Source organism: Cyrtonyx montezumae, unplaced genomic scaffold (assembly GCF_038088225.1).
Source record: "Cyrtonyx montezumae isolate F1298 unplaced genomic scaffold, pur_monq_1.0 scaffold_4, whole genome shotgun sequence".
NCBI classification, from domain to species: domain Eukaryota; kingdom Metazoa; phylum Chordata; class Aves; order Galliformes; family Odontophoridae; genus Cyrtonyx; species Cyrtonyx montezumae.
Window position 1 is genome coordinate 1684839 of NW_027072045.1, and position 21929 is coordinate 1706767.

The 21929-nt window shown below is 43.1% G+C and overlaps 1 long non-coding RNA gene across 1 annotated transcript; it reads left to right on the forward strand.

Moving 5' to 3' along the window:
- The first annotated feature begins 13061 nt into the window (after positions 1 to 13061).
- LOC136054754 (uncharacterized) lies at positions 13062 to 20644 on the forward strand. Its single transcript, XR_010622768.1, has 3 exons — positions 13062 to 13123; positions 13928 to 14040; positions 19795 to 20644. It is a non-coding gene; the product is annotated as an uncharacterized LOC136054754 (long non-coding RNA).
- The last annotated feature ends 1285 nt before the right edge of the window (positions 20645 to 21929 follow it).

Sequence of the window (21929 nt, forward strand, 5' to 3'; positions counted from 1 at the left end):
GCACTGCACATGGTATGACACAAAACCACCTCCAGGATTTTTTCTACTCATAACAATGAAGTGCTGATAAGCATCACACGAAATGAATCTACCTGGCTGCTCCCATGACTCCTGCAGAATCAGTGCCAGCGCTTGGGATCCCACCTGCCATCGCCAGGCAGGGAGAGAGCTGTCTGGCTGCTGTCCACACACCCCTGCTCCCACTGTGAGCACTCAGCCCTGGCACTGCCAGTCCTACTCCAAGTCCTCTGGCTGCTCATCGAAGCTCAGGAAGCAGAGGATGCTACTCTCTGCCATACCCACACGTGACCTCACATCAGCGCAAAGGGCAGTGACATGGAAAGCCAAGGAGTTCTGTGCCTCTCTCTTTCCACCTCTGATTCAGATTATTTCCAAGGGTGTCTTCCATACAGAAGATAACACTGTTGATGCAGAGGACATTTAAAACACAAATGGATTCAACCTGCTCAGCTCACATCTACATCCGCAAGAAGTGCAGGAACTCCTCCTTCCAGCCTGCTCCTTCCTGTCGAATCCATGCCAGCACCTGGGCAAGGGTGCCTTTGTTTTGAACACCCATGTACTTCCCAATGCAAGGGACACAAGAAATGCAATGACTGGGAAACCATACAGTGCAGTCAATGCTCTTCAAAAAGCTCTATTGAAAGGTATGGGGGACCAAACTTAATTTTATGTGCCCTCATGCTTTGTGATGCTGGAGGTAGCACAGAAATGGCTGTAACTCACCTTCAGCATCCTATATTAGTACGACATTTTAGCAGTGTGCCTGCATGCCCACAAGATGCCTCTGCCCTCAAATTTGCCCTACACTAAAAGCAGCAAAAAGAATCACCCCGTGTCATCACGACTCCCCTTATTGAGTGGGGAAACGTGGGATTTCCTGCATTCACAAGTTTAAGCTGGCAGTGCTTCGCAATGCCTGCAGAATTTGGTGGGTTAAAAGGCAGCATTTCTTGCTTTGAAAGGTGTTATTTTGAACATTCTCATGAGCAAACCAATTGTTTGCCTTTCCACTTACAGCGTTTGATTTCTTGTTCCACAAAGTAGAGACTAAGCTGCTCCTCGCTGCTTAAGAAAAATAAATAAATTGCAAATTTCTTAGAGATGCTGCTTTTCTTCAGGTCTCTCCCAGTCCCTACGTGAATACTGAACACAGGGGCTGAAATAGACAACGTTTCTGGAGAGGTGCTAGGGGTTTTCAGCTCCCAGTTTCCACAGAACAACACAAGTCCTAATCCCTTTGCAAATACAGAAGCAAGTCATAAATGCAAAGTTAAAGTTGTGCAAGAATGTTTGCAAGGTCAGCTCTTCCATTTACGTGAGATACATATATACTTTACAAGTATGGAATCCTTACTGCCATACTTAAAGAAGTGCCTCTGGTCTATGGTGCTTCTCTTCTTGGGTTTTGGATAAAAAATAAACCACCACCACTACCAGGTGTCACATTAAAACAAAATAGACTGCCACATGATACAAACCCTCATCTTTTGTCAAGTTAATCTGCACAAAGAGCTGTTTTGGAGAACATGGGGTGTGTCTTCCAAAAGCCCCCACATCCAGCAGGCTCAGCCCGAGGGCATTCATGGGGTGCTGCAGCAGCCACTGAACCCACAGCTAGCAGCAGGAGAGGGACATCCCCAATCCAGTCCTGCACTTCCCCACCTTTCCCATCTGTGGGCTGGCTTCCAGCAGCATACGCACCGTGAGAGCCCCAGCCCAAAACCCAGAACTGGTCACTGCTTCAGGGCACGGATCGGGGATCTCACCTCTCCTGCTCTGAAAGCTTTGTGCCTTTAGAGAGTGGAAACCACTGCAAAAACACGCTCCTAAGCAATTACATCTACTAATGTAGATGAAAACTTAATATTATATACTTATATTAAATATACAAAAAAAAAGTATTTAAATTGATATTGCAGCAGCATCTGGTCTTTTCGTGTAATTTAAAGGCTGGAGTCTTTAAAGAAAGGAAACCTCCAGGAAGAAATAATGCCAATAAGCACTACAATCCTTCTCCCTCTCCACACACTTTAAAGAGTAATAAGAAATCTCCCCCTACAGGCATTCGGGGGCTAATGCAAGGTGAATGCACCTTCACAGGCTATCATTTGTCCCCTTAAACACCGGGTAATCATTTAGAGCTGCTCAGGACGTGGTCACAGAAGAGGAAAAGGCATCTCTGGCATGGCATTGTACAGTACATCTCAGTGCCATCCCTTAGCAAGAGCACGTCTCCAGCCCCAAGCAGGCAGGCTCATTGCCAGTCACTGAAGGGCCCCTCCTGCAAAGTGCTAACAATTATCCCGAGCATTTTTCACTCTTTATTACAAGAACTCCACCAGGCAAAAACATTTTGAGTAGGAAACTATTTCCTTTTGCCTATTTTAAAGGAAGAAATTAATGGGATAAAAATGCAAATGGCTTCCTTCCTTTGCACGGAAAAAACCCTTGTGCTCCCTCACTTAACCAACAGACTGTTGTTTTAAGCTATTCACCAGGAACCAATATCTACATTTGATATCAGCAAGACCAAATGATGCTAATGTTACGTGCATTTCCAAATAATACAAAGCAAGTTTATATCCCCAAATTATTCTCAATTTCGTTTAGGGAAGGCTTGCTTGGGGATTTGGGTAGATGTTTGTTTATTTGAATTCATTATAGAACTGGGAGCTTATTACATTCTGTACTCACTGTAAGGTAATCAAAATATAGATGAAAATCGGAATATTTTTATTGGTGCCATTTACATAGGTTATGTGCTGTGAGAGAACTGCAGTGCCTCGATAGACTTGACAGAGAAGTTGACAATTCCTTTCTCCTGTAACTGCTTCTAGACACCTCATTCTCACATAATCTTGGCTCTACAATTTAGCAGGATCCTTTCTTTTTTCACAGCAAGTTCCTATCCATGCACAATATCCCAAGACCTAGTTTTCTGGAAATCCAGTGGATGCTAAGCGTGGCTGACCGCAGCTTGATTTGTTTCGAGAACCCAAAATTTAACCATAGAAATCTAATTGAGAGCAAACTCTCCCACTGCCATTTCCACTTGCTCCCAGTGCCCCCATCACTTTATTTATTCAAGTAGTAAAAATAAATCTTTAATTGGAAGGAAAGAGATAACTGAAGTTTAATTAAGCTAAGCCAATAAAGCGAGGGGAAATTACCAGGCTAATGTCACACACTGAAAAGGGGCCATTCAGGGCTGTGTGTTGGGTGCTGCACAGTAGTTTCCAGAGAGACAGGCAAGGCGTGAGCTTGTTGTCACCCCACTTCCAATGCTGTCCCCCAGGGGACAACCCTGAGCCACCTGCTCTTCCCAGCAATGCCCCGTGCCCATCTGCTGGCCCTACCCAACAGAGAGCCACCAAAAGGCATTGCCGTTTGGACGTAGCAAACTTCAATTTGTTTGCCCACACAACAGGAGCCCTGCAGAGCACAGCAGCCCCTGCACATGGGAGGATGCTCACTGGCTGCCTGGACTCAAGGCCTCGGGAAGCTCCGGGAGCAGCGCCCACACCGAGCTCCCTGCCAGCACGTCTGCCAGGGTGCAGCCATATTTCACATTGACAAATATGTTTTGGTAACAAATAATAGCTGTTACTGTTTGGGTTTTTTTTTCCTCCTCTTAGCGTGAGCTGCAAACACTGTTTTACTGGCAGTGTGTCTTTCTTCACGCTACCAGATTTATGAATCTCAAAGCCAGAAGGGCTGACAGCAGTCAGATAGGTTGGGCTCAGCACAGAATTTCCCCTAGCAGATTGGATTAGAAAAAATATATATTTGGGGGAAAAACAACATCTCTTAATAATAATTTAAATTCAGAGAACTCACCATGCTTCATGGTAGGCTTTCCTGTCAGTTCATCACTCTCAGCATTAAAAAACACATACCTTAATTATTCTTCTGATTCCATCTCTGGCCACTGACCTCATTATATCTTTGTCTGATACAATGAAAACACCCATTATTAAAGCTCACTTCATCACATGGGTGCGTATGGGCCACGGTCAAGTCATCCTTAACCCTCCCTTTGATAAGCTAAACAAACCAAACTATGAAACCTCTCCTATAAGAGATATGCTCATTAATCATCAGCCTGTTTTTCCTCTCAGAAGCCTCCCCGATGAAGGGGACCTTTGTGGTCAGCAACACACTACCCCTCTCAAGACACAGAGATGCCCAGAGATGGCATATAACCCTCCCAGTAATTGTATTCCTTCTGCCAGGTGCTGGGTATCTGATGAACTGAAGGACTTACACCTGTAAATCCTGCTTCGGTCAGTAATTCAGGGCTACCTTAGTTACCCCAGTTTCCCATTGTTCTGGTTTGATGTTGATGTGGGAAATATGACCACCATTCTGTGACAGGACTACTGAAATTGTCTTTATTCCATATTACAGAAGAAGAAAGTTTATCCATCAGTTTCATCCTTTCTGCCCTACCATTCAGCTCTACCATCTGGAAACCAGCTTACGCTGTAACCCCGCTGACTCCTAATGCTTTTTAAGTCACTTTTTCTCTTAACTCGAAAATGTCTCTTTTAGTTCTTTAGATGTGATCTTTTCCTTGCATTTATGAGCTTCCAGAACTGTGCTTTTTTGTAAATATTTATTTGTAGCTATCTGAGTTTCCTTCCCAGGACACATCATGCCTTGGTTTGTTCTGCCTCGTGTTTTTCCCTTGACTGGTGCTGCCCTGTTGCGCAGCTCTGGGAGGTCAGCATCCACTAAAATGTCCCTAACTCAGAAATACCACTTATATTTTTTCTGCCTAAATCCTTGCAACTGGACAGTTCATCAGGCAGAAGATATTATAAAAACTGGCAGCTATAATCGTGTGGGTGGAGGTGAGGACATCTGCTCTTTATATCATGAGCATTGCCAACATGCTATAGACATATCCAGGTTTCTGTTCCAAAACCCCCTCAAGAATATACCGTGTGGAGTTCCAGCTCACTGGAACCTCCTGCTTGGTTCGGGAAATTTTGGCAAGTTGTTTTCCTTCTGTAGCTCGTTCGTAATTTTTCTGGTCTTTACTACATGGATAAAGTGTGCCCAGATTTCATGTGCCATTCTAACATATGTTCCGTGATTACATACAGGATGTATAATCACTCTTCTTTACTGCATGAGTTCAGCTGGCGCTATTCACTGACACAGTCCAGTGCCACGGGAGAGTCTTGGGGCAGAGCTGCTTAAAGTTGGGGCTGTGTCTGCCACAGCAGACGGGCAGCACTGTGCTGCCCTCTAAATCTTTAATGCATACTCATAGCTGTGTCTTGCATACTCGTTCTGCAAGTGCTGGGCAGGGTCGAGCCAGCCCCAAACATTGCCCACTGTGCTGTGACCATCACAAGCTGCTTTGTTGTCGTCTCAGTGCTTGCAAGCACCCCAAGCATCCTTCTCCCTGCATGGTCCCTAAAGGAACCCAATAGAATCACAGGATCATGGAGGCTGGAAAAGCCCTCTGAGATCCCCCAGCCCAAGCTCAGCCACCCCCACTGTGTCCACTGCCCACGTCTCTCAGTGCCACATCCCCGTGGATGAACACCTCCAGGGATGGGGACTCCCCACCCCTGGGCAGCTGTGCCGGTGCCTGGCCACTCTCTGCAGAAGACATTGTTCTTAAGTACCCATCTGAACTTCCCCCCACTGCAACTTGAAGCCATGACCTCACATCCTATCGCTGTTACCTGGGAGCACAGGCCCACTGCCACCTCGTTACAACCTCCTTTTAGAGAGGTATAGAGAGCAATAAGATCTCCCCTGAGCCCCTTAAAGGAACGTGCTTCCAGGAGTCAATGTTAGGGACCGCTACGGGAAAGCACAACCTTATCCTCACTGTGCACTCAGGTCGGGGTCATTTCTTCTCCTGTGCATGGGTTTCCAAGCCATCAAGAAGCAGTAGAGCCATTGGTCCCTTGGGTTGGTACAAGGGAATGAGATTCCCTCTGATTCTTGTCCCTAGGGCTCTACCAGGGACGTGATGTCCTGAAATGAGTGACGGCCTGGTGATGGCAGAAATGTGAGTACTTAGGAAAAAAAAGTTTGGAGAAAAATGGAAAAGCTTAGCTATGTGATTTGGGAAAAGAAAACGTCGCTGGAGTTCCCTGAATTATCATGTGTGTAGTGATTTACTATCTAATGTGCTAAGGAACGAAGAACAAAGCTGTCTCCACGCCAAATACTGTGTGAACTGAAAACTCCACGACCCTGTAACAAGGGTGACCCTGTTACAGTGAGCCTGTCTTCCAGGCTGAGCACCTCACAGCACTGCTGAACCGCCTCGGAATCAGACTTCTTATAGTCCTCACAACTACAAGTAAGGATAGACATGCTGAGGAATTGCTGACTCTCAAGGATCCGGCTCCTGCTGTGAGCATCCTGTCGTCTTCAACACCCCCCGAGGCACTGATCATCCGTCCTCACAGAGCTTTAAAACCTGGCCCTTGGATGCCAAGAACTAAAAAGACAGAAGATATTAACCTCGGGGAGTGCTTTATCTTCTCATCGTCCCACCACAAATTCTTGCACAATATCCCAGAGTTAACACAAATGGGTAACTGTTCAGTTATCTTTTAAAGGCCTATGGGATTTGATAAGCAATTTCATGGAAATAATCTAAATATGCATAATAAAAAAAAAAAAACAACAAGGAAGTGATGTTCTGTTAATGCATCACTTTTATTGTGACAAGTTTTTCTTCAAATGAAAAATAAAAGTGTAAAAACTTAGAATTGCAGTACTGTTAAGCACCTCCTGGGATCATTATAATAGACTGTACAATTATTACCTGAGCTGAAGTGTTTTTTTTCCTAACATAAATAAATAAATAAATACAAAACCAAAACAGCAATAAATGTAATTTCATTGCTCTGCCCGATATGCAAAATTTCCCTAGCATCTATTTCCGATATGAAATCAATTTTACATTTACTCACAGCACTGCGTGGAACCTTACTAGAAATCCTGATATAATTTCTATAGTATTTTTAAGATTTGCACTAGAGTAAAGCTCAATAAAACTCTTAAATGGCTTACATCCATCATGTCACTAAAATGTCTTTTAAAACATTCTGCTCGGCATTATGAAAGGTGAGAAAGAATAACAAAGGTATTTCTTCCTGCAGTATTCTACATCCTTTTTCCCCAAAATCAGTCATGATTTCATAGTTCAGTACATCAGGTTTTCCTGCAAGAATACATGAAGGTAGAGTCAGATGCCCATGTTATGTCTTTGCACATTGCAGCTCTGTTGACTTAAATCCAGGAATTTACATAGGATTGAGGGAGACCAGAATTGCTGTGGCTGGCTCTTTGGCCCATGCAGCTTCTACTTGCCTCCACGTACTGGGCTGTGTGTATGGGGTAAGGATGGTGCAGATTTGGGGACTGCCCGAGTCCATTAAGAGCAGTCAGAAATGTTACGTTGAATCTTGTACACAGAATCACAGAATTGTAGGGGTTGGAAGGGACCTCAAGAGATCATCGAGTCCAACTTCCTTTGGTAATACTTGCACGCAGGAGTGCTACTGTTTTGCCAAAATAGACCTTTCTAAACTGCATAGAAGGAAGCAGCACGATTTGCCTTGACGTCTCTGTAGCTCTGTATGAAAGATTACCTGGCAAGCAGCGATGGCAGTGCATTAATATATAAAATAATTAGGAAGAGCACTTAAATGACATTATATGTGCCTTTATACATCCTCAGCCTCGCGGCCACATTACCTCCTCTCTCAGCAAACCACAACTCAGCTACTTTGAAAAGTATTACTACTGACTTACATGCCTACCAAAAGAGTCCAGAGCTCGTCCCAAAAAAGAGCTCGCCGGAAAGGACATGAAAAGCCGTTTAGGCATGCCCAGCTGTGCCTGCCCTCGCCTTCATAGCGGATTAACTGGAAGGAGATGGGATCCTGCTGCAGCAGAAGCATTGCATAATGCTCCCCCGAGAGCACCAGAGTGACTTTGAAAGTTTTATTAGGTTTTTATTAGATCGTGATACCCATTTTCAGTAGCCAGCTTGTCCAGTTGCTCACAAATTATGATAATTTGAAATATTGTACTGAATGCTATAGGCTGCCCTTAAGTTTCCCCAGAGCTTACAACTCTGAATTAAATGCTGCTAACTCCTTGGCACTGGGGAGGACAAATTCTCCCAGTATGAAGGCCATTGTCTCTGTTGCACCATGGAACAGAAGAGATGAGCATGTGACATGATGTATTTTACAAGGTACTTAACAAGAACATGATTGGGAAAAGATTGAAATCCATGAAATCAATGCTATAACCTAATATTGTTTGTTCTTAGTGACTACTGGAGCACAACAAGATCAATGTCAGGACAGCATTATTCACTCTAATATCAATGACCTGGAAGAAGCCATGCGAGAAGATGGAACCTGCCAATGGCACAGTATGGGAGGAGGTTTGCAAGGAGGAAATAAAGGCAGGAGTGAATCCACGCAGAGTAACTTGGCTTGGCACAGCAATAGGAGCAGTTCAACACAGAGAAAGCTGAGAGTATCTGGGAAAAAGCAAACATCAACAGCAAATATAACACCACAAATCCCTCAATCTTCTTTTGTTCTGCATGATGGGCTACGAAGGGAAGACAGACTGGTAATGAGAGATCCTGTAAGTGTACTTATTGTTAGTGCAGGTGAGCAGCAGACGGCCAGGAATGGATCCCAGAGAAGAGCATTGGTGGGTTTGGCAGAACTACATCAACTAACACTGCACAGCAAAATGCCTCCTTTGTATGCTCAACCATCCAGTGCTTCTGCAAGTAACTCTGTTCAGAGATAGTGAAATTGCACCCATCCTAAACTGCTCAGCAATACATAGCTGTGACCTGACATGTCCCTTCATATTTAGCCACCTCAAGCCCTGTATTTCAAATGGATCTATGTCATCATGCAATCCATACTGCTGTACATTTTTTCTCTGTTGCATTTACTGTACTACTGTGACTAAGCAGAGTAGCATTGCTTCTGAGCATGATGGAAGGCTAAATAACTATATTGATGCTCTTGTTTTACACATCTATAGTGAAATTCACAATCATAACAGGAAAGATCAGCACATCCAGCTTTGATGGCTACATTCTGAGCTTGCTGTTCAGGATTAATACCAGGCATGAGTGGAAATCCTTGTAAGGTGTTTTTTGGTTTGTTTTTTTGGTGTTTTTTTTTTTCTTTTTCTTTTTCATGCTTGAATAGATTTCTGTGCTTACAGCTTCTCAAAGTTTTGAAACAAATTCTGGTTGAGGTTCCTTGATGAGAATCTACAATTGCATTGATTGGCTGTGGCTAAATCTGAAATATTCAGCATTAATATATGGATCACGGTATGTGTAAGAGTTGATTCAGGTTATGACCATATTTTCCACTGGAGAACTTAAAAAAATAATGCTTTATATTTCTCCTTCATTTCGTAACTGTGTTTTAGGTTACATAGCCTTTTTCTAGTGTATTTTAAGTTACGTAGCCTTTTTCTAGTGCTATTTTCAGCATAGCAAAAAAATCCAGAGCTGGCAGTTTTTACAGTTCCAGTCCAGGACTGAGCTTCAATAAGCTCACACAGCTCTAATGATTGTTAGTGAAAATGTAATGGGCCATTTGAAATACAAATGAACGCTGGTAGGTAAAGGGATTTTTTTTTTAATGGAATCAATTTACACTAGCTATTTAAAAAATATTAAAATAAATGTAGTGCCATTAAATGTAAGCTTGAAACCCGTTGAGAGCATTAGTGGCCAAATCTGCCAAAAAAGTAGTCACACTGAGAGGAGGGGGCAAGGTTTTTCTCCCCATTACGTTGGTGTTAAGCCAGGATAAGTCCCCTAATTTCAACAGACTTGCTCTGAAATAACATGAGTGTTATGTATGGGTTTGAGGGGAACTCCATTATACCCCAGTAAACCTGCAGTGCCCCATTTGCCCTTGATGGCCTGCCCCCTGTCTCACCAGCCCCACAGACCTTTCACACGGCCTTGGTACCCATCTTTGCAGGATGAGGAGTTGGGTTGGACCTCCAGAGCATCAGCCAGGGTATGGCACAGTGTCTGGGATGGAAAGTGGCAGGGAGCAAGGTTTGGCAGGTGCCGTGTTTTGAGAAAGAAATTAATGGACCAGAAGAGCAAGAAGAGCTAATATGAGTCTGTCACTGCAGAATAATTAACAGCTAAGTAGAGTTCAAAGTTTTGAGGGCAATGAGCTGAGAGACAGGGGAAAAAGAAAGGTCTTATAAAAAAGTGTTCAATTTTATATTACTACAAAGAAAAGGAAGGAAAACAGCTAAACCATGTGGTTAATATTTATTTTAAAAATTTATGCTAATATCCCAAATTCCCTTCAGTAGTCAAGAGGTTTTGTGGGTAGCTCCTCCCTCCTCCTACATGACAATTTCTAGAAACTATTAATATCATATTAATACACTTCTCTGGGAAAAAGAAAAATATTTGAGTTGGCATAGCATTCTGCTAGCAATGCTGGCTTGTGCGCCCCAGGTGATGAAACCAGACAAATAACCAAATGAGAAGAGGAGCAGCTAAGAGAAATATGTTTCCTTCATCTACTCTGACTTTCCACCTTACTGTTGGAAAAACATGGAAAAAGTGTACAGTTTTTTACCTGGACTTTCCAAATTCTTCTCAGGAAAGGCTATTGTTTGCTGTTGTGAATAATCTTCTAATACATTATCCTGTCTGGACTATAAAATGAACATCGTTGGCTGCTTTTCTGCTGTGTATCTACTTCTTTCAATCATTTCTCTTTATTTCTATTCTGTACATTCTGCCTCCATCAGTCCAAGATGAACCATCTTGGCCATGGTGCAACCAGTGCCCAGCACCATTTCTGACACATTCTTTCCACCAGCAGCAGGATCGAGTCCCCTGGGGTTTAGGCTTCTGGGTGATAACTCAGCACGTGCCAATAAGATATACCAGAACAATGAAAAAAAAATATCAGAAATATATCTGTAATTGACCAGCTCTGCAAACAACTCCACATGGGAAAAACACTGTACTTTGTATTAGGAATTACTACAGATATTTTTATTAGGAGCTGTCTACTGTGTAAATAAATGCTAATCCCTTTATTCTTGAGATAAAAGTGATACAAACTCTTTGCCACATTCCTTGATTTCATGAGGGCTGCAATGGTCAACTGATGAATATTTTTCTTTTAATTGCTAGTTGATCTCCTCCTTAATTACCAGAATTATGGGCAGGGCACCAAAGCATGTAATGTAAGATCTTTCCGTAGAGTAGACTTTCTTTCTTTAATAGCATTTTTATTGTATTCAGTCTGCAGAATATAATTTCTCAGCAAGGAAAAGCAGCTCCAGAATCTTAAATTGTATAGTTTTCATTTCCTAAAAAAAATATTAGGAGTGCTACTTCTGTAAGTTAGTATAGGTACAGTGATCTATGTAAATGGTTTAGGATTTCATAGGTAAGACAGTGGAAGGAGGTAAAACATACACAGTTTGCCTCCCTCTCACCACTGAGGGCTCTGCACACACCACCCTTGGCCACTGCTCTGGGAATGCACTGCTGCCAGCCTGGACAAGAGAGAGCTGATTCCTTTGTCTTAGTGAGGCTCCAGATTTGGGGGAAACCAAAGGGAGGAATCCTCCATGAACCTAAACCACAGTGTAATTTTCTTTCCTGCCTATTTACGACTTGAATAGAATTAAAAAGTGCTCCAAGTTCCATGCTTTTCCAGTGTACTCTGTGGAAAGAGCTTTAATACAAGCAGAGTTATCTGCTTTAGACCAGCAATTATTTTGGAGCCGCAGTGCAACTCTGATTTTCCTTGCCAATCTTTCACCACTGGAGTGGGGTTCTGGTCGGGTCACCGGAAAATAAACTTGTTTCAATGGCTTTTCTATCCAGATAAGATCCAAAAGGAGGTACTGGTGCCAAATATCACAGAAAGACTTGAACAATAATGAGCTGTACCGAGCGACATTTAGATTAGGTTATTAAACGAGGGGCGGAGGTTACGTGTGCATAACACATTTGCAAGCACTTGGGAATTTTTTGAACCAATTTCTGATGATTTTTCCTGAATAAGTGTTCTGACTGACTTCAGCAGGAGGTTTGCTCACATAAATGCTCCTGAATTCGGTCCTGAGTTGAACTGTTCAGGTGGCACCAGAGGGGCTCAGATGCTTGCCCCACTGCTGCTGCGCCGGGCTGACTCCCAGCACCCCAGGAAATTCTCCTTGGAGAATCCCCGCGATGGTTCATCTGAAATTAATTTGCCCACACTGTTAAGTCAGTTACCCAAAGGAGCAGAGACTCGATTAAAAATCTATTTAGTTCAATAGGAAACAGTATACTCGGGATCAATTTTTTTTCTCTCTTTGAGCGCAAAGAATCTTGTCGTATCTCTGTATAAATGATAAAGGTAGTGCACTACCTACTCCTGCACAAGCATGACTGAGCAGGCAGAGGCCTGTGTCACTGGTACCAGAGAGGGACAGCACAAGGGACACTGCAGACAAGCGGGGTCTGTCCCCCCTGGCACCTGGCTGCTGCCCCGTGCTGCTGGAAGGTCGCTGCGCCCGTCTCACCCTGAGAAACACTCCTGTTGTCAAGCCTACAGCAAACTGTGTCCAGACAGATTGGTGTTCTGCTCAAAGGAGCCCGCATGAATCATGTATTAGTTCATTTAAAAGCACTTTGTAGACAAACATGCTCACTCTATCAGCAGGCACGGGGATGCAAATACTTCACTGGGTGTATATGAGCCCTGACAGGACATCTGTGATGCATGGGATTGAGAAACAGCTCGCCCTGGAAAGATCAGGCAATAACGAGCAAAAAGGCTCACCGTATTTTGTTCTTTTTTTTTTTCTGCAAGATGAAAATTTAACTTTGCCGTCGTGTTGGAAGCAGAGTAAACACTATCAACAGAAAGCCAGCAGCAGGGAGAGGTAAATGATTTACAAGATATTCTTCAATCATTTAGCAGGAAGACAGAAGGTTTGGGTTGAGGGTCCCAAGTATTCTTGCAGAAGGCAACCATCTCCCAGCAGTATTAATGCTGATACAGCTGCTGTGCAGGATCGTCCTTCAGAGGTGAGGAGGAATTAGAAGCAGTTAGATTTGGGAAATACTAATGGCAGCTTTGGTATGCTCACTGTTTGGCAGATGCTGATTGCTCCCTGTGAATGAAAACAAGCTAATGAGTGTGTGCAATAGCAAAATATTTGGTGGACTCTCATTAGCAGATAGAGTATGTGGAATTAATTTCACCGAGATAATTGTAGAATGATTTATTTGCATAGGAAATCTAGTTTGTGGGAAGCGTCCTGGAAGAGATTCAGACCTGATGGACTTTGTCTATAAATGGTTCCAAATTAATTTGATTTAGAGAGAAAACATTGTAGTACTATAAACACGTTAAGCATGGGTGTTGAAGACACAGTTACTCAGTATGAGGGGTGAAGAACATTAATTCCCATTTCTGTCCTGTGGTTGGTGGATGGTGCAGGAATGTGTTCGTAATGAATACGGCATGAACCCACCAGCCACGTGTATGTACATTTGCTAATTTTTGTCCCATTGTTTTTAAAAGCACCATCACACACGAGTGGCTTTTCCACTCACAGTAAGTGACAAAAGCCTCTCGTCCCTCTACGTCTCATGGATGTTTGTTTTGGGGTTTCCAGAAAATGCAGGAATTCGTTTCTCCTCCTGAAATCCTAATTTTACCTTCGCAGTAAAACAAGTACTGGCAATAGTAATTCAGGCAAACAGAGTATTGTTACTGTTCCCAGAAAGGCAATATATTTGAATAGCTCTGCATATTTAACAAGGAAGATGTGTTTTGAGCAATTTTTAATAAAGTAATATTTTATATTTCCCATTTCACTCTCGCAGGAAACTGCAGAGATCAGTTCTGGATTGAGATTGTGTCCCCAGCCTTGGATCCTTTAACGTCCCAGAAGGAGCACATGAAAAAAGAAAAATCCCCCTACTTACCCTGTGAAGAGGTGCTAACAGCTTTAAAGAATTACCCACCAAATATTAGGTGCAATTTAAAACTACATTTAAAGCAGCACGGGTAGTTTAAAAGTCTACGTGGCCGGCTAAAAGTCAGGGAGAGAAAATTGCTTGAACACGTGTTGGATGAATTTCTGTCTTTGTGGGAGATATTGCTCTGGTAGGGTAATATGCTACCCTCCTTTTAAAAAGATAGAGGCAGATCCTTTATCTGGTCTTCTGCATGCCATGCCATTCCAAATCTGGACAAAAGCCTTCAGCTCATTGCCATTTACTGCACAAAGAACACAACTCCGCTATCTACGTGTCATGGAAGGTTATTTATATTGGAAGACATCCTTAGGCTAAACTATTAAGTGAGGATAATGGATATGGGCCACCGAAGGCGTGCGGAGGGCTCGTTAATGAATTACTGGGTAAAACAGAGTCAGATGAACTCAGGTAGCAGCAGGCTCGAGCAGTGTGCTCTGAGGAGGGCTCACCATGTGTGCAGACCTGGAAATTGCACGACAAAAGGTTCCAGGTATTGCCCTACACCCTCTTTGAGGGCTCTTCAAAGGCTGTTCAGATCACCCTCTACGATATTTACTCAGCTTATTGTACGTTGTACCAATTTAAACATGCACTGTAACTTATTAGATATTTATTAGCTTGCCTTTTTAGCCCCGGTCTATTTTATAAACCCTGATGCCCCCCTGGTTTATGTAAAAGAAAGAAAGAAAAAAAAAGGACATTTTAATAGACATAATTAAAATTAGTTTGTAACTCAATAACTCGTTCCAGTCTGCTTCTCTAATGAAACCTGTACTAATGACTGCCTTCAGTAGGCAATCCCTAACTGTAAGAAGGCACTTTAAAATATTCATAACATTTCTGTTGCAGTGTTGTTTGAGCTGTATTTAACAGACATTTCGAGTGGGCTTTCTGGTGCTTTGCAGAAGTCATTGACAGTAATGAGTTTTGCAGCACTGTGTTTGGGGCCAGGGCAGTACCTTTGGTCCTGATCATGGGGCCAAGTCCCCATGTGTGCTGAGCCAGATGCGAGAGGAAAAAAACCCAACAAATGAAGTAATAGTCCACACTGTAATTGGAAATAAACTTCTTGAGGATTAGTCAAGGCACAAGCTTCTACATGTCTGAAAAAACAACAACAAAAGATGCAGTTGTAACCTAAAATCTTACAAAAAGGGAAAATAGGTACACAAACTGCAATGATTGATATTAAATGCTGAATGTGCAATTAACATGAATAATAAAAAAAAATGCAACCAATTAAATGCTGCAACATAATGCACCTGAAATCTTGTAAATGCAGTGGCATTTGTAGCAAATGCTAAGAGCTCCTTTAAGCCAGCCACTGCTTAGATGCTTTCGCTTTGGGAATCAGTGTTACCATAATACATTTACTTTGATACGATGAAAGTCAGATTTAACCTTTGCTCACTTGAAACAACTTCAGCAACAAAACAGTGAAGTTCGTGTGAACTTCATCTGGAAGTGTAAATGGCAATGCAGACAGTGCTCAGTAAACAAATATAAAAATATCTGAACCGTAATTTAACCACTAGCTGTTATATGGGTTGTCCTGTTTGCCACTGAGCAGAGGTGGCATCCATAATAGTACAGGTTGGGGGATGAGCTGCTGGAGAGGAGCTCTGAGGAGAGGGACCTGGGTGTCCTGGTGGATGACAGGTTGGCCATGAGCAGTGTGCCCTGGTGGCCAAGAAGGACAATGGGATCCTGGGCTGCATTAAGAAGAACATGGCCAGCAGGTCGAGAGAGGGGATCCTCCCCCTCTGCTCTGCCCTGGTGAGGCCTCACCTGGAGCACTGTGTCCAGTTCTGGGCTCCCTGGTACAAAACAGACAGGGATCTGCTGGAAAGAGTCCATTGGGGGGCTACAAAGATGATAAAGGGTGTGGAACATTTCCCTTATGAGGAGAGGCTGAGAGAGCTGGGGCTGTTCAGCCTTGGGAAAAAACTCAGGGAGAATCTGACCCACATCTATAAATATCTGAGGAGCAGGAGGCAAAGGGACGAGGCCGGACTCTTCTCAGCAGTGTGTGGTGATAGGACGAGGGGAAATGGCCACAAACTGAAGCGTAGAAAGTTCTGCATCAATGTGCTTGGGAACTTCTTCCCAGTGCAGTGATGGAGCACTGGAGCTGCACACAGAGGTGGTGGAGTTTTTTCTCTGGAGACATTCAAGGCCCACCTGGACACCGAGCTGTGCAACCCGGGCTGGGAGCTGCTTTGCAGGGGGTTGCACTTGATGACCTCTGGAGGTCACTTCCAACCCCTACAGTTCTGTGATCCTGTGATAACCTGGTGCCCTTGGGACACTGAGCTGCCATTCTGCATCAGCTCTTCTATCAGCTATTAGAAAATAAATCCAAGTCTAACTCAGTGAGAATTCCCAAGGAAAAGAGTGCACTAAATGGGTTTTAAACAATCCAAACCCCAGTGCATGAGCAGAATTTGGGCCAAACACCCTGCCAGGGGCCAGTCAGCAGGAGCCCGCTGCCAAGCGCTGATCCTCAGATCAACACCTCATCCGTAAGAAAAGCCTGCTCTGGAAATCAAAGGCAGCCCACCAAAAAAAAAAAAAAAAGGGGGGGGGGGGGGGGAGGAAAGAAAGCCATAAATCTGCATTGGCTCCCAGCCCAGTGTGATCTTCCAGTATGTTTTTGCTGATGCTGCTTCTGGGATGGGACAAAGGAAATGGATGACACTGAGATGTCGGTGGCAGGAAGACCACCGGATTGCCCGTAAAGAAGCAGCAGGCAGTGGGTGTTGGTGACAGGGCTGTCACGGGGCTACAAGTTCATCCCTCCAACTGTTTTTTCTGCCTTGTGGGAATTGCAGCAGCTCGGCTAACCCAGCTTGACATCTGAAATGCACCGAGAAGGGCTCTGTTGGAGAGGTGCTGTGCTCTGTGCTGTCAGGGCATGGGAGAGCAGCGGGGCTCACTTTGGTGATGGCTCTGTGAAAGCAGAAAGCATCCCAACAACTGGAAGGGACCTGAGCCTCTTCTGTCACTGCAAAACCGACATCAGATTCTGCTGAAATTCACTTGGAGCAGTGATGGGACAGGTGTTTCTCCGAGAGATGTCCAAATGGGATGCACAACACACCCAAAAACCAGGACTTCATCTCCAAAGAAAAAATACAGACCAGTGTTACATCTCTGCTCTTCTTTTAAGCAACTCCTCTGAGAACATATCCGAGCTATTTCACGTACAGACTTTGATTTTAGCAATTCCTTGTTTACTATTTCTAAGGACCCATCTATAGGATATTATATTTAAGAACACATATATAGTAGCAGATAATAACAGTACGTTACAGATGTGTATTCTTCATAAACAGGACCAGTGAAGGAGGACACAGTTAATCAGTCAAAAATGGTGACCAAATTGTGTTTATTTCCTTAAAGAAAGAGATAACCAAAACCCGTTCACCCATTTGTTGCTTCCTGCTCTTCTTTCTGTGCTGTTTCTTTTCAGTTTGCTGAGAATGAAGATCTGTGTGTGGTTGTAACTTTTACAGCACGCCAAGTATTTTCTTTCTTTCTATTTCTTTTTATTTTCTGTCTTCCATAATTATTTTTACAGAGAGCTGCTTTTCCAATCAGGTCACCGAACTCTGAAAAACAAAACTTCGAGGCAACGTTCTGAAAAATTGGACTTCACTTTTCTTTCAGTAGAAAGATTCACAACTCTCGTGTGCGAGCCAAGGCTCAAAAATAACATAAATCCTTTCAGTGCCGTCTCTCTCTTTGCCTGTGTAACAGATATCTCTGCTAACATTTACTTTTGTAGTTTTTCACATTGTTCTAGCTCTCGGAGGTTAATATTTACCATTCATTTTGGTATTCACAAGCTACAGAGGTAAGCTTGCAAATATCTGCCCTGGGAAAATGAGCAGTTCTGCCAGAAAATATGTTCAGGTTTCTTGGTGGAACTGTGGGAGACAACACGCCATTGACAGCGTTTCACCACACTCATCTGTTCGTGCTTTAAACATCTGTGCCATCAATTCATACTGTACAACAATTGGTATTTTGAGGGGATAACCAGATAATTAAAGCAAATGTTTATTAGTCTCTTTGAACAGCGAGCATGCATTGGGAAAAAAAACAACAAAAAACAAGCTTATGAAATAATACAGCGAACAGAGACATATTTGGGAAGTCACTGCTATTATATCCTTACACAGAGACCACACAGTCGCTCTGTGGTTGGCATCTGCACACACAGACAGTGCTGTGTGCTAGCAGAATTCATCATAAGACAGAGCTGCCTGCAAAAGCTGACCCACTGCCTGCAATAATAGCAAATCCTAAATGAATTAATTTGCTTGCTGACCAAGTAGTTTGCCATATTAAAGTGCAAGTTTGCAAGACATGTATTCTATTATCCCAGATTGCACTCCTGACACTTTACATTATGAACATTTAGCGTTCTTCCTTTGATATTTTCAGCACTGACTACAATGAAGCTGTCAGCACAAAGGAATTTTTTATTCAATTTTCAGATGTAACAAGCAAAGATCTTACAAAACCTTCATTAAGACTATGGAAATAATAGAGATTCAATTACCTAGCCATGGAAGGCAGAAGAATATCTTGATGGGCACTATAACAGGAGGAGAGGAGAGGAGAGGAGAGGAGAGGAGAGGAGAGGAGAGGAGAGGAGAGGAGAGGAGAGGAGAGGAGAGGAGAGGAGAGGAGAGGAGAGGAGAGGAGAGGAGAGGAGAGGAGAGGAGAGGAGAGGAGAGGAGAGGAGAGGAGAGGAGAGGAGAGGAGAGGAGAGGAGAGGAGAGGAGAGGAGAGGAGAGGAGAGGAGAGGAGAGGAGAGGAGAGGAGAGGAGAGGAGAGGAGAGGAGAGGAGAGGAGAGGAGAGGAGAGGAGAGGAGAGGAGAGGAGAGAGAAATATATTTTTTTGTTTGTTTCTAACATGCAGAAAACAGTATTCACTCCAAACGCTCATTTAGTCCAAGTGCTCACGGTGACTAAGAGAGTGATGATTTACTCGGAGGCTGCACTAAGCTTGTACTGCTCTTGTCACCATGATCTAACGCTGGTAGTACACTGTGAGCAAGCAGAGATCATTGATTAACACTGCCAGACAGCTGCGTTGGAACCATCAAGTCAATACTCTGTGCTCTCGGTCAGAAAAAAATAAAAAATAAAAACAAAACCTCAAACACAAAAATAACAATAAAAGAAGAGATTGTTGCACTTTTATCAGCACGAGCTACATAATCTAGATTTAGTCATCCGAAGGGAGGGCAAAGCTCCCACAGGGAGAGCAAATTTGTTTTGTCTCATCTTTGCATGCTGCTAAAATTCTAGCACTAGTACTAATTCCCCCAAAGCAGGCTGCAGCCCACCCAGCCTCCTGAGCTAAGGGAAGACCAGATATGAATGAATGTATGCATGTATGTATATATTTACAGACCACATGAAACTAAATTTAATAAACATTCCAGGAAGGAATGGACTTGGCAGAACAGCCAGACAATGAAATAAAGTTTTTTTTTTACTGCACGGTTGTGTTTTAAGACCTTGCAGAAAATGAACTCCTCGGTGATCACGTTCCAATGAATTTGGAAATGGTTTTCGGTGTGCCATATTGTATCACTTTCCACTGGACAGTGATTATTTTAAAGCCGCAACAGAAGACACAAATATTTGATTAAAATGAATTCCACTCTAAAAAGTCTGGGTGTTCTTTTTTTTAGGGATTCAGATGCAAAAATGAGCTGACTGCGGTCTGCTGAGGTCCCAGCAGTATTGTCTGTGCAAAAGTTCAGCTGTACAGGGATTCATTTGGAGTACTCACCGCCACTGAAAATAGTAATAAACAGTGTTTTGCAATGGTCTTTGCATTTCTTTATCTGTCCTTATTGTGTCTGAGATGCAGAGATGAGAACACAGGTTTATCTCATCTGCTTCATCAGAGCTGCAATTGGAGCATATACAAGCAATAGTGTTTTAAAGTGCCACTAGAATTGCAGCTCTATCCAGGTTACACAATAAAATAACAAATGAGAGAAAGAATACTGGAGGTCGTGGAAATACGGACCTATAAAGATACACCTCAGATTCCCATGCATACTCAAGTAACAAGGTAGGACTGCAGGGAACAAGTTGATGGCTTTCTCCGTACAGCACTACAGACAACGATGCTTTTTCACTCCAATTCATTTGCTTATGGGGAACCAGGGAAATTTTGACAAGAGCTGGCCAAAGCTTAATCTTCTCAGTCTATAAAAAATTTAAACAGTTTGCTCCCATTTCATAAATGTTGACATTTCCCACAGAGGGAGAAAATATCATATCAGAATGTTTCCTTAAAAAGAAATAGGAAAGGGCTCTGCTATGGTTCTGTGAAGCCTGTTGAATACCCAATCTGTCAGGAGGCAGCAGCGTGGGGTCTGCTCGACCAGGGGCTGGGGTGCTCCTGGGAGCTGGGACCTTGCTTCAGATGGGGTCAGCATGGCCCTTGGCAGTCCCATGCTGATGGAGGGAGAGCTGGGTGATGTGGAGAGGCCTCTAAAAGAAGTAACCTCTGGGCTCAGTCTCCCTGGCAGTCTACGAGGTAAGCAAGCTGCTGACTTAGGTAGAAAGTGCTCTTCTTTCTGGGTATCAACGGGTGCTGTAGAATGTTTCAGCTACAAGGAGACTTTATGGATAAAATAAAAATAAAAATACAAAAAAAAAAAAGAAAAAGAAAGAAAGAAAAAAGAGGTCCTCCTTGCTGTTTCATTAGAAGCTGCTAAAGCCCACAAGCACCATGTCAAGAAGCAGAGCTGTGGGAGGTGCCATGCCTGCCTTTACACCGGGATTGATCTCATGTAGGGCTGGGATTAGCAGCTGGTTGAGTCATGTTCCAGTCATTTCCTTCAAGAGAAAAGCGAATAAAAAATTGGCCTGACACCGAGTTGTGGTACTCCTACCCCATGTTTTTGATTGTGTGTGAGGTCCTGGTGCTTCTACACAGCCAAGGTCAAAGGGAAGGCCCACAAAGCACTGCTGGGTTGCAGAAGTGACCTCTGTGGAGTTGAGGTCTGGATGTCTAAATAGGATGGGATTAGCTATTCCACAGCACACCTGATGCAATGCAGCTGAGCAGGAGAACCAGAACAGTAGCTTTTTCTTCTGCCATTTAACATACCTCATAACCCTGAGGACATTGTCTTAACCAAAGGCTTGAACTCTGGATGAATTGTAATTCTCACAGCATTGAAACCCAGGGGAGCAGAATGCTTGCCAGAAAGATCCTGAAGGGGAGAAGAAAAAAAATGAACAAACTTGATAATTATGGTTAAAAAAAAAAAAGAGAGAGAATATGCACATCCATAGTTTTGCTAAGTTTGGGGTTGACTAGAAGAATCAAAGTGGTAGCCTGGAGAGAAAATCTGTATTTGAGGTGTGAGGTTAACTGACAAAAATCAAACTTAAGACTGAAGTGCATAACTTACAGAACAGCTAAAACCTACAAGAAACCTTTCAAGAAAAAAAAAAGCATCAGATTACATTTTATGACCAAGAGGCAAAGCTAAGAAAAATATTTCAAACAGAAGAGCTGTTATTTTTGTAGCTTTGAAACAATACGTAGCTAGCACAGAAGATAATACGATACAAGACAGGTAATCCAATCATTTAAGACTTTATGACTGCAATCTTCTCCACAAGAGAGATATGATTGTGCTTCATTTCTTTCCATAAATGAATAAATTCAGGAAATCACAAGCACGATTATTCGGATTTTTTTTTCTTTTTTTCTTTTGCGGCTTGAAAAATCAGAGCCCGTGGCCTTGAGTGCTGCAGGAAACCTTCGTCCGTGAGCCTGTACTGCATCCACACACGAAGC